This window comes from Centruroides vittatus, unplaced genomic scaffold (assembly GCF_030686945.1).
Source record: "Centruroides vittatus isolate TY-2023 unplaced genomic scaffold, ASM3068694v2 contig_474, whole genome shotgun sequence".
Taxonomy (NCBI): Eukaryota; Metazoa; Arthropoda; class Arachnida; order Scorpiones; family Buthidae; genus Centruroides; species Centruroides vittatus.
Window position 1 is genome coordinate 2,893,359 of NW_027122266.1, and position 11,140 is coordinate 2,904,498.

The 11,140-nt window shown below is 29.2% G+C and overlaps 1 protein-coding gene across 3 annotated transcripts in view; it reads right to left on the reverse strand.

Moving 5' to 3' along the window:
- LOC136977779 (uncharacterized protein PF3D7_1120600-like) overlaps positions 1 to 10,352 on the reverse strand; it is a 45,387-nt gene extending 35,035 nt beyond the window's left edge. Inside the window, exons 1-2 of one of the 3 annotated variants that reach the window (XM_067273332.1) lie at positions 10,231 to 10,271; positions 332 to 372 (exon numbers count right to left, since the gene is read on the reverse strand). The gene's annotated coding sequence lies outside the window, so the exon portion shown is untranslated. Of the gene's footprint in view, positions 1 to 319; positions 377 to 10,230 lie in introns of those variants that run through there. The other 2 variants (XM_067273330.1, XM_067273331.1) reach the window with 2 other exon arrangements.
- Positions 10,353 to 11,140: the final 788 nt, after the last annotated feature.

Here is an 11,140-nt window from a genome sequence, read left to right on the forward strand (position 1 = left end):
TCCTTAGTTAACATAGACGTGTGGTTTATTTATAACAGTTGTGAAATTTAATAGATTATTGCTAATTTAAAATTGTAATATTTATTCAGAAGCTTATTTTATGCTTAGAGTACATTTTTCATATTTTATGCTTCATTTTTCATTCTACATGCACAGTTCAAACTTTGAAGCATTGAATGAACTCTGAAACATTTGAAGTACAAGGTACATTTGAATTCAAATCTGAAACATTTGAAGTACAAGGTACCACCTTATATATTGTAATCTAACAACATCTGAAGTTTTAAACACTATTAAAAATATTTCAGTAAAGCAAAACTTGATAATTCACAAGTGTTTTCATCTTTATTATAAAACTTTTTCAATATCATTCTAGAAGAAAAAAATACAAAAATTAGAACATGTATATTTAAATATATTCAAATAAATATGCAATAGTATATGAAAAGTTTTTCATTTTATTTTTATTCATTAGTTAACAGTGAAATAACAATAAAAAATGCATTTCATAATTTGTAAAATAATATATTTACTACTGAACTATAATCAGACTATTTTAATTGTGTCTACAGGAAATAACCTTTTTTTGTGTTATAACCTTAATATTCAAAAATTTTTAAGTCTATTTCTTAAAACTTTCTTGATCTATTTCTCAATTTTATGAGTTAAATATATAACATACATGTGAATGCATGTACAAATTTCATTTATTAATAGTTTTATACTTATAAAATTTAATTTCTTTCCCAAAATATAATAAATACATTTTGTTGCAAAACTAAACACAAGTTGACCACTGATTTCCCAGCATTCTTGATTCCAGATTCTGTTGGATCAATAGTTTGGTCAGTCCAACAAGTCACATAATTCAACAATACATCTTAGATCATTATGCATCTTCCATGTTTGTAAAGCTTTATAGTGCACTAGAAAGATGAATTAAGCATATATTAAATGCAGACTGTTTTTTTTTATTCTTGATATCACTGATACTTCCATCCTCTTTTCATTTAATGTTAGCTATGGCTTCTACATAAAATAAACTAAATTGCATAAAAGGGAATCATCAACAACTGCAGTGTAAACAAGCTAAAGGAACACAAATTATATACAATACCATCTGTGGATATTCAGTGCTGGTATTCAATTAGTCTGCTGATCACATGAATTTTATATGTTCTCTTTGTTGAAATTCCTTCCAGATTAAGGAATGCCAGAAAATTGGTGGTCAACCTGTTTTTAGGTAAGTTATACTGTGGATAAGAAATAAAGAAACAAGTCTTTATTTTCATCCAAGTTAGTATTATTAAAATAAATAGCAACAGATTATCTTCAATATATATCACATATGTAAACAACATAAATTTTGCTATTTTTAATGTTTCTAATATTCAATCTCAATCCTAGCCTGAACATGAACAACAACAAGTTCAAAATCTATTAATTAAATCAAATAGGTATGATATTAACATAATTTTAACACATCAAAATAGTTTCCTGATAAGGCTGTAAAATACTCAATTCAAAACAGCATTCTTTTCAAAAAACTAAAACTTGCGAAGATATAAATGGTGTTTAGATAAAATTTACTAGGTTCTTGGAAACAGAACTATAAGCAAAACAACATATGATGAAACTAATTTTACCACATGTTAATTGATATAAACAAGATATTTGATTCATATTATCCTTATTGGATCATGTTTGCACCCTCTAACATTTACTTTCTACATCACAGAATAAATTTTACTATTTATAAAGAAAATTCAATAGCAATGATTATAAATGACTACAAATATACTTTTCTCTCTCCTCAACAACAAGAAGTGAGGACTTGTTATATGCAACTAGAAGCATATTACATTATAGTTTGTCTTGAAACAGAAAAAGTTTCGCACTGTAGGCAATGTTGACACAAGACAAATACTATTGGAATGACACCATATAGTCCTGACCTCACACCATTGGATTTTTATCTATGGGGTCACTTGAAGACTTGTTTAGGAATAGATCATGTCACCCATTTGAAGATCAGTCATACACAAGTAAGATGTCAGGGGTTACAGCAGGTAGGCCATGACCCAACATCTTACAAATGGCATAAAATGACTGGATCATCCAACAAATCTGTGTATGCAACAGGACTCAGTCACATTGAACATATCATCTAAACAGCCATTTTGCCTATGGTGTGTGACTTATGGGACATCCCGTATATAAACTCCCAATATTACTACTACTCATTTTTGTATATTTATATATTTATAACAAAAATAAGATATAATTATTTAACAATAAGCTATCAAATAAAAATATGATAAATGGAGATTACAGTCTAATTTTATCTACAGAAACCTGTTGAAAAAAACTTGACATAGTTTCAGACAAGTAATATCATACTTATAAGCTTTTCATTAGCCAAAAATATTTAGACTATTCTATTTTATATTAATAAACTCCAATAATATAAATAAGGTATAACATTGATTATAAGAAATGAAAGCATCATAAAATTTTGTTAAAATTTCTATATAAACATTAAAAACAATGATGAATTTCCAAGTATTTACTTGATTATTATTCTACACCAATCATAAAAACTGAACATAAAACACTTATTTACAGAAACAAAAATTAGATAAATAAATATAAAATAAATAACTTAATATAATGACTAAGAAAGAAATTCAACTAATTAAAAAAACTCTAAGAAAATGCAAGGACTGACAATATCCAAAATTATTAGTATAAAAAAAATTTAGATGAATTCATCAATACTTATCTGAATATTTTAAAATTCTGTTTCCAGTCACAATAACATTTTTTTTTTTTAAATGACAATTTACTTTATCCAGCAACAAAATTTTAAACAAACATTTTCATGTCACATAACAACCCACCTTCAGGTTCAAATATGTGGAATAGATCTTGCATGTGGACATTCCAACAGATTTAAAAATAAGCATTAATTTGCAATTAATCAAAAATTTTAAAAAGATACATATAACTCTCAATAATACATATATACATAATAATATAATAGAGATGGGTTGATAATAAGTGCAAAGCCCAAATGGTTAGGAATTGAAAGTTGAAATTTGGTACACAGTTAGGGTACGTCATGAGAACGTATACTAAGAAGGGATTTTTCAAAATTCCCCCCGCGGGGGAGAGGGATAGGATTAAGGCTTACCGTGAAGAACTCTGCTTCTATTATACTGTTAAGGATTACCCCAAAGAACTTGGCTTCTACTGTACTATTTTAGATGCCTTTTTTGCATTTTCGTGGAAAATTGAACATATTTTTAGACCCTTCTAAAAATTCTCAATGATATTTAGTGTTCCATTGTATATAAATTTGACATGGGGAGTGCATGCACATAAGTTCACTTTATTCAAACTCTTTGTCTTAATGTTCGATTTTATATTTGAATTTATATTTATGAATGATTCTGGAAGATCCAGCTTATTTTTTGAATTTATTAAACCTGAAGAACCCAGAAAGAGTTACAACAACATTCATTATTTATCACTTAATGGTACTATGCACTGATTAGTGGTTGCAGTGGGTCTTACTTATCATTATCCTGGTTTGGTAAGCATTACCTAAAAATTTTCTAATTAGTCTCAGAAGAGAGGGGATCTAATTCTTTCACTTGGTGAAAACAGGTAAGATTGCTTATAATCTAATAATCTTAATCTTTGCTATCATTACTTTTTGTCCAAGCAACACCAGGCTCATTGCTAGTATATACATAAATGTATATCATGCTAGAATCATTAAACAGCTCTTTTCTTCTCCCCTTGTTCTTTGTCATTTCTTATTACAGACAATTAGGTTTCTGCAATATACTAGTCAAATCATTCTCTCTTTGGCAATTTGCTGGTAAATGTTTTCTATTTGTTTATCATAATACCAGAAATAATTCTTGGAAGTCTTAAAGACTTATCAGTATATATTCTATACCCCAGCATAAGACACTCAATCATTCTAGTTTGTACTGTACTGTACCATTTATTATTTCTTATCCATAATATTACATAGAAAAACTAAAAACAGATGAAATCTTTAGTATTATAAACAGTGATTATGATATAAAAGATGTTTTAAAGGAAAAAAATGCAAAAGTGTAAAGAATGCCTTTATGAATAAACTAAGTAAAATCTGTTTTATTCCTATGACAGATTGGCTTGCAGAATGGTGTTACTCTGATGTTAATCAGTACTTCATACTTTCATCGATAGCAAAAACTATTACTCTCACAGACTACATGCTTGTGCCACATTAATTTAGCTATGACAACTATTACATATGTTTGGACAAACATGTGATCTATATAAATCTGTTACGTGGACAAAAAGCTACCAATCTGTGAAAATCCACTTGAGTTCATAATAGTCTATGAGCTAGGAATAATAATAGCTTAGAATGTATGAAACAGTTGTTGTGAATTCAAAATGGCTGAATGAAAATTAAAAGAAAAAAAACCATATTCTTCAAACTGACGAAACACTTTGAAGATCACAAAGTCAAATGCTGGCTGGGTTAACAAGATTTATCTTACTACTGTACTATAAAAGATTCAATTCATTCTGTGTTGAAAAATTTCCCAATATTTTATGAGACCTCCTTCAAAGAGGGCTGTCTCATGCAAGTGTAATAGCTTGTGCATCAGTCCTGATAGCATTATTATTGCTCCTTTTATTCAGATAAGAACTTTGGAGGGTTTTTCCGAGCTTCCCCTCTGGTAAAAGGGTATAATCTTTTTCTTCAGTTACATTTCTTAGAGTATTGTTTGACTCAGTGTCTTCTATGGATTTTGCACTTGATCTTCACATCCTATTTTGGATTTATACTATGGCAGATTGGCCTAAGATTATCTATGCTGCCTTAATTTTCTGGTCTAGGATGCTTCATAAGGACCAACAGATAAAGTTAAAAAATCTGCAATGTAGACATGCAGCCTTGCTTTCTCCAGGCCATATCTATATCTGTGGATAGAAGTTTTATTACATCTTCCCCTTCACCTTTTCATTCAGGCTGAGGCAAGCAAGGTTCTTTACAGGCTCAAGTGTAATGGTCAGTTTATACTTAGATCAAAAACTTAGGGGTCATTAGTCTCTGTTGAAGAACATGTTGAAAGAAGACCCCCTTTTTGATAAATTCTGAAAGAAGAAAAAAAAATGCTACTTCAGTTTATGTTTGACAAGCATTATGGATCTCCTTTCTTAACTGCATTGACTGGCATATGGATAAAGTGCCTTTTAGTCTGATTTACAGATGAATTCAAAACCAATAGTGGCACTGGTGCTAGCATTTGTGGGAATATTCAAACGGGGATTTCTATGACCAATAAGTAAGTTCTTTACTGTTTTTCAAGCTGAAATGTAGCTATTACTTGATGTGTTTGCATTACCTTGTGTAGATGACCTTGTTAAAATTTCCTTTAAGACATTTCTATTGTTTCTGACAGTCTGGTTGTCTTGAAGGCAATTTGACTCTTGTTGATTCACTTCATCATTTGTCTAGAAGTGCTGTTTATGTCTCTTTGAACTTCATGTCCATAACAGTTTTCTTTTTTGGGTGCCATATCATCAATACAGGTACAGGTACTGATTTTTTGGCCAAGCAGGGAGCTTCTTAACTCTTTTTATGGGTCTGAGCCATCTCTTAGTATTTCTTCGGGTGTACTATAGATTACTCCCTATGGAATTTCAGGACTCTGATTATATATTTGAACTGAGGGGACCGAGACGAGTTCAACGATACCCTACTTTTGGACCGGAGACGAAAAATAAAAAAGTTATCATACTTTTTTTCAGCGATCGCGCGATGATAGGGAGTTGCGTCGCTCTCCACTAAGTCGGCCTCGCTATCGCAATCGGGAGTCCCGTCGCTTGCCGTTAAAATTGCCTTTAGTAGACGTTTCTCCCCTTTTTTACTTCGTTCAAGAACTACCGTGAATCGATCACTAGTTTAGCACATGGCGGCGTGTGGTGGCGCCCATACAAGAGGTCAGTCGGGCCGCCATGTTCGCTGCCATAACCGAAATGGCGATCGCGCGATGATCGGAAGTCGCGTCGCTCTCTCCGCTCTCGTATCGCGTGTTTAACCCTCCGGGAGATGACCGTGGTCTGACGTCATGGTTTGCAGACTTTACCGCAAGATGGCAGTACTAGCAACTATGGTGCCGTCTTCATGAGAGCATTAAAAAGTATGGTAAGTGAAAAAGTATGATAACTTTTTTATTTTTCGTCTCCGGTCCAAAAATAGGGTACTGTTGAACTCGTCTCGGTCCCGAGTTTCAATATATAATCAAAGTCCTGAAATTCCATAGGGAGTAATCTATAGTACACCCATTTCTTCTAATACTTTTTCTAGAGCTGTTAAAGATTAGATTATTTCTAGCAACTTAAAACAGTAGAGGATAATTCCTGGTCTAAAGTTATATAGAGTAAGGCCTTTATCTAGCTTGTTTTCTGTGCAAAGCATGGATTTTCTTTCATTTAGCAAGAAATATGTTCAATTTTTGGGTGACATTTTTTACTGGCTTTGATCACTTTCATAAACATCTGTGCTGAATGAAATTCTTCTTAGAGTCTTGCTGCTTTTGCAATTCTGGTGAGAAGACTTCTTTGCATCTCATTTGTAAGTATGCAGATCTTTGCTTGACCAGACTTGTTTATCTGGGCTTTCCTCTTTTTGAGCACTAGCTACATTTGCTAGCTTTCCTTTAGAAGCCTGTTATTCTTTAGCAATCAAACTCCTAAAGTAATTTCTTGTGGAGATACACAACAATTAAAGTGGTTCTGGCTTCCCTCATACATACAATCCGGTTTAGCTATGTAAATTTATTTTCAAAATGAAAGTTTTGTAGTTGAAATTTGAAGAAAAATCTTCAATATAAAAGTTTACAAGAAATATATTTTAAAGGGAAATGAACATTGATTACAGATACAAGTTATACTGTATGATTAGAAAAATGATATAACAAATTATATTAGTTTGCAAATTCTTTATTCAGATACAGTAAAACAGTATATATACATGATAAAGTAACAAACATCATCCATAAGAACACAGTTACCAAATATAAGCTTCCTAATCTACCAATCCTAAACAAACAATTTTTACATTCAAAATACAGTTTTAAAATAGAAGATATACACACTATATTAGAATGAATCAAATTCTCAGATAAAATCATAAAAATAAGACGTTTACAAAAAGCATATATAAGATTGATTTCTGTATAAATCTATATATCTCATAATATATAAAAATGTTTGATCCTTATTATATTTTTTTAATTATATTTTTCATTAACCTTTCTCCAATGTTTGATGAATTATATATGGATTTAAGAATTAAGAAACAAAAATATTTATATATATAATATATAAAATTTATTCTTAAATAGTTAAGTCTAAACTAAATCAATCATAGAAGATTACAATATTTAATTATTGACCACTCAGAACAGGAAAAACTGAATTCAAACTAAACTTTACTTTGAGTTCAACAGTTTGTTTCAGTGTTCAATATTTAATCAACAAACCATTTCAAAATTTATAACAAAAATCTTTAAAATCAATATTCATGACTAGAGTTGCCAACTTTTAGAGTAACAAATTCCAAACACAATGTGAAAAAACTAACAAAAAAGTGATGAGTAAAAAAAACTTATAAACAAACTTGGGAACATTTTTCCTTTCTTTGATGATTGTGATGATGAAATGACAATGGTCAAGACAGTTAATGTATCAGCCTGAGAGATCCAGAATCAAATCTGGATGAACAATCCTAGGAATTTTTTTTATAGCAGTATGTTCTAGATATGTCAGGCTCATCCCTCACCATACTGCTACCTCCATTGGGGGCTTGGACAAATCAATTATAACTATAATTAAAATAGACCCTCTTAGTACCTACAAAGTGGAAAGAGGGGGGAAAAAAATGCAAACTATTAGGCAAAAAATTGATTTCTATTACAATTAGGGGATCAATTTCCCATGAGGAAAAATGGATAAGCTATAAAACACCTACATACATTCCTCATTTATTTTTCAGAACATTTCCAGTTTTCATTTTCCAAACAACTTTTAAAAAATAACTGAAATTCCAAACAGTTGGCAACCCTATTTATCACTTAAATTAAACAGAAACATTTATTTAAATAATATGTTTTAATTTTAATAATTGATCTACTAATTACTAATTAAAATACTAACATTTTATATAAAAAATGATTTATTTCAATTAAGAAAACACACTTAGAATTTTACTAGAAAAATTTTATGAAGAAAAAAATCTATATAGTTATATTCAATATATCAGATATAGAATTAAAGATCTTAAAAATGTATTTATGAAAAAACTAGCTTTATCAATGGTGTATTAAAATATGTATATATCAAACTTTTTATCTTCTATGTTATTATTTACATAGATTATTAATATGCTATAAAACTAAATTTAGCCCAATTCATTTACATTACAAGTTTTCCATAAATGCATATATGTGACTGAGCAATTTATGTATCGATAAATTTTTTATTTTATAACCGTGTTGAGCTAATATACATAAATCTTTCTAATTGAAATTGTAAATCAACACAAATCAAAAAGTTAATTTTTCCCAAATATTACACAACTTGATACATGAATACATTCCCCCTTGTAAATAGATAACTTTTTTTACTCGCATATAAGACAAGGTTTTTATTCATTTTTTCACTGCTTCAAAAACTTAGGTCATCCTATACACGCGAGCAAAGGATTCTTTGCATTTTGCAATAATTTATGCAAACACTGTATTTGCATTTTTTACCAGTTGCTCACTCTCTGGTGTTTAAAAAACAAAAGTACTTTATCTAAGTTGTTTGAATCGTTCTTGTGTATTGTCAGGAGTAAAGATGAATAGCAATAGGAAAAGCAAAGCTTTCGAACTGAATTCCAAAATCAGAAGGGAGCCCGATATAAGTTTTAATCCATTCCCACATGAAAACAGATGATGATTATTAAGAAATCAAATTCGGAAAAACTCATAATTGTATTCGACAGAGAGTGGATTCAACTGTTAAGAATTGGCAAAAGAAGATTCCCAATCATCCAGCTTTAAATGAACAAATTACATTGTTCATTTTACAAGATTTTTTTCTTAAAGTTTATAATACCAGTAATTTTTGCGGGACAATGTGTGCATTTACGTGCATTCGATATTGTACTTGTAATTAAATGAAATAAAATTAGAATAGTATTAATAAATCTAATTTCCTTTATTTTGATCTTTAAAGTCACACCTCCTCTATATGCAAGATTGTCTTATACATGAATAAATATGGTAACTGAACTGCCAAAATATAATATATACTTTTAAAAAATTTTTCAATTTTTCTTATTTTTAAATAATTTAAGATAAATGTAGAATATATTATCTAAGAAATAAGCTAATAAAACCAACTTTCCAAGATTAACTATTATAATAATAACAGAAGTTAAAGTAATATTAACTTAATTGAATGTAAGAGTAAATCTTAAATGTTCACATCAGATGTTTTTTCATGTAGCAAGAAAGCATTCCCAAGTGCAAATTGAAAAGAAAAATCTCTTATAAAAGCAATCATCAATTATAAAAATACAGATTATGGACGGTTGTGTATAAAAATGTCCCTCAGTATTTATTTTCACAAATTCCAATTCGGAGAGCAGGAAAAAAAAAAGTCAAATGATGTTGACTCATCATGTGATGCAACTGTAAATTGTTATACACAATGAGGGTCAGTACGGCATCCGTTATTTTCTCTCTCACGTGATAGAAAAATGCTTTTAAAATGATATTCTACAAGGAAAAACGAATATAAAATGCAAGAACTAATCGAGGAAACACTATTTTTCTGTCAAGGTCACCTCCCAATTCATTTTCTCGTATCGTCGTCTCTCGTCTTTCCTACTGTTGATTTCGGTATGAAAATTTAATAGGAAACGATGAAAATCTAATTGTTAAATGAAATTTTATTGGTTTATTCGAGAAGAGGAAGTTACAACGCACTTGTGAGTTATAACCATTATATGAAGTGGACGCGCTAGGACTAATATTATTACATTTAGGGTTATGTTCTCATTTATATATATATATATATATAAATATATAATTAATGTAATAATAAACACGAAATTTTATTATTCTGCATTATGCAATTAATAAGTATAATAAATAATTTACTCACCTATCTTCTGCAATATGAAATCGGGATTGAAAAATCAAAAACCTCCCGATTTGCCCCTGACTGACGTCACGGTAGCTGCCATTTGGTTTTTGTTCTTGCGCGCCATATGATGATGAAATATAGTTCGAGGTTGTTTCGTTTAATAAGTTTAAAATTTTGTAAATATTTTCGCATTTTAATTTAAATTTTTTTATATTTTTTCAAACTTTACTCAAAAAATGACATTAATATATGTTAGGTTTTTATTAAAAAAGATGCTTGATCGGATTATGCTTAGTGGATGGTGTTAGTGCTCGCGTCGCGCCAAAATTAGATTTTTTCTCTTCATTTCAAAATTTTCATTTCTTTATTGATGAAAATCAAATCGTAAACTTATTTTTATGATGACGTTTTATTTATTTTTAATTAAGGAACTTGATATTTGAAATTTTTTCGAATTCGTAAGATTCTAATTGTGTAATTCGCTAACAAAAGATGAAACATATAAAGCACGTGACGAGTTTCGAGAATTTTGATTTGTTGATATAAACACGTGTAATTTGAATTTATTTTTTTAAATATGAAACGAAACTTTTTATTCGATTAATTTGAAAATACGTAATAATTCAAACTTAATTATATGTTATAAACGTAGCAAGTTTAATTTTCTGATTAAATTATTTAACAAAATGATTAAAGCAGAAAATTGGAAAAATTTATATATTGAATTTTAGAAATACTTATTAATACTTTAAAAATTTATATAATTAACTGGTTTAATTTTAAAACTTTACAATTTATATAACAACTGTTGTAAATTCTTCATTATTCTATAACAGTAATTTATTAAATAAAAAAAAACATTTTATTTTATCATTTTCCTCCCACATTTATTAAATTTTAAGTAGTAATTCAATAGCCCTTATTGTAT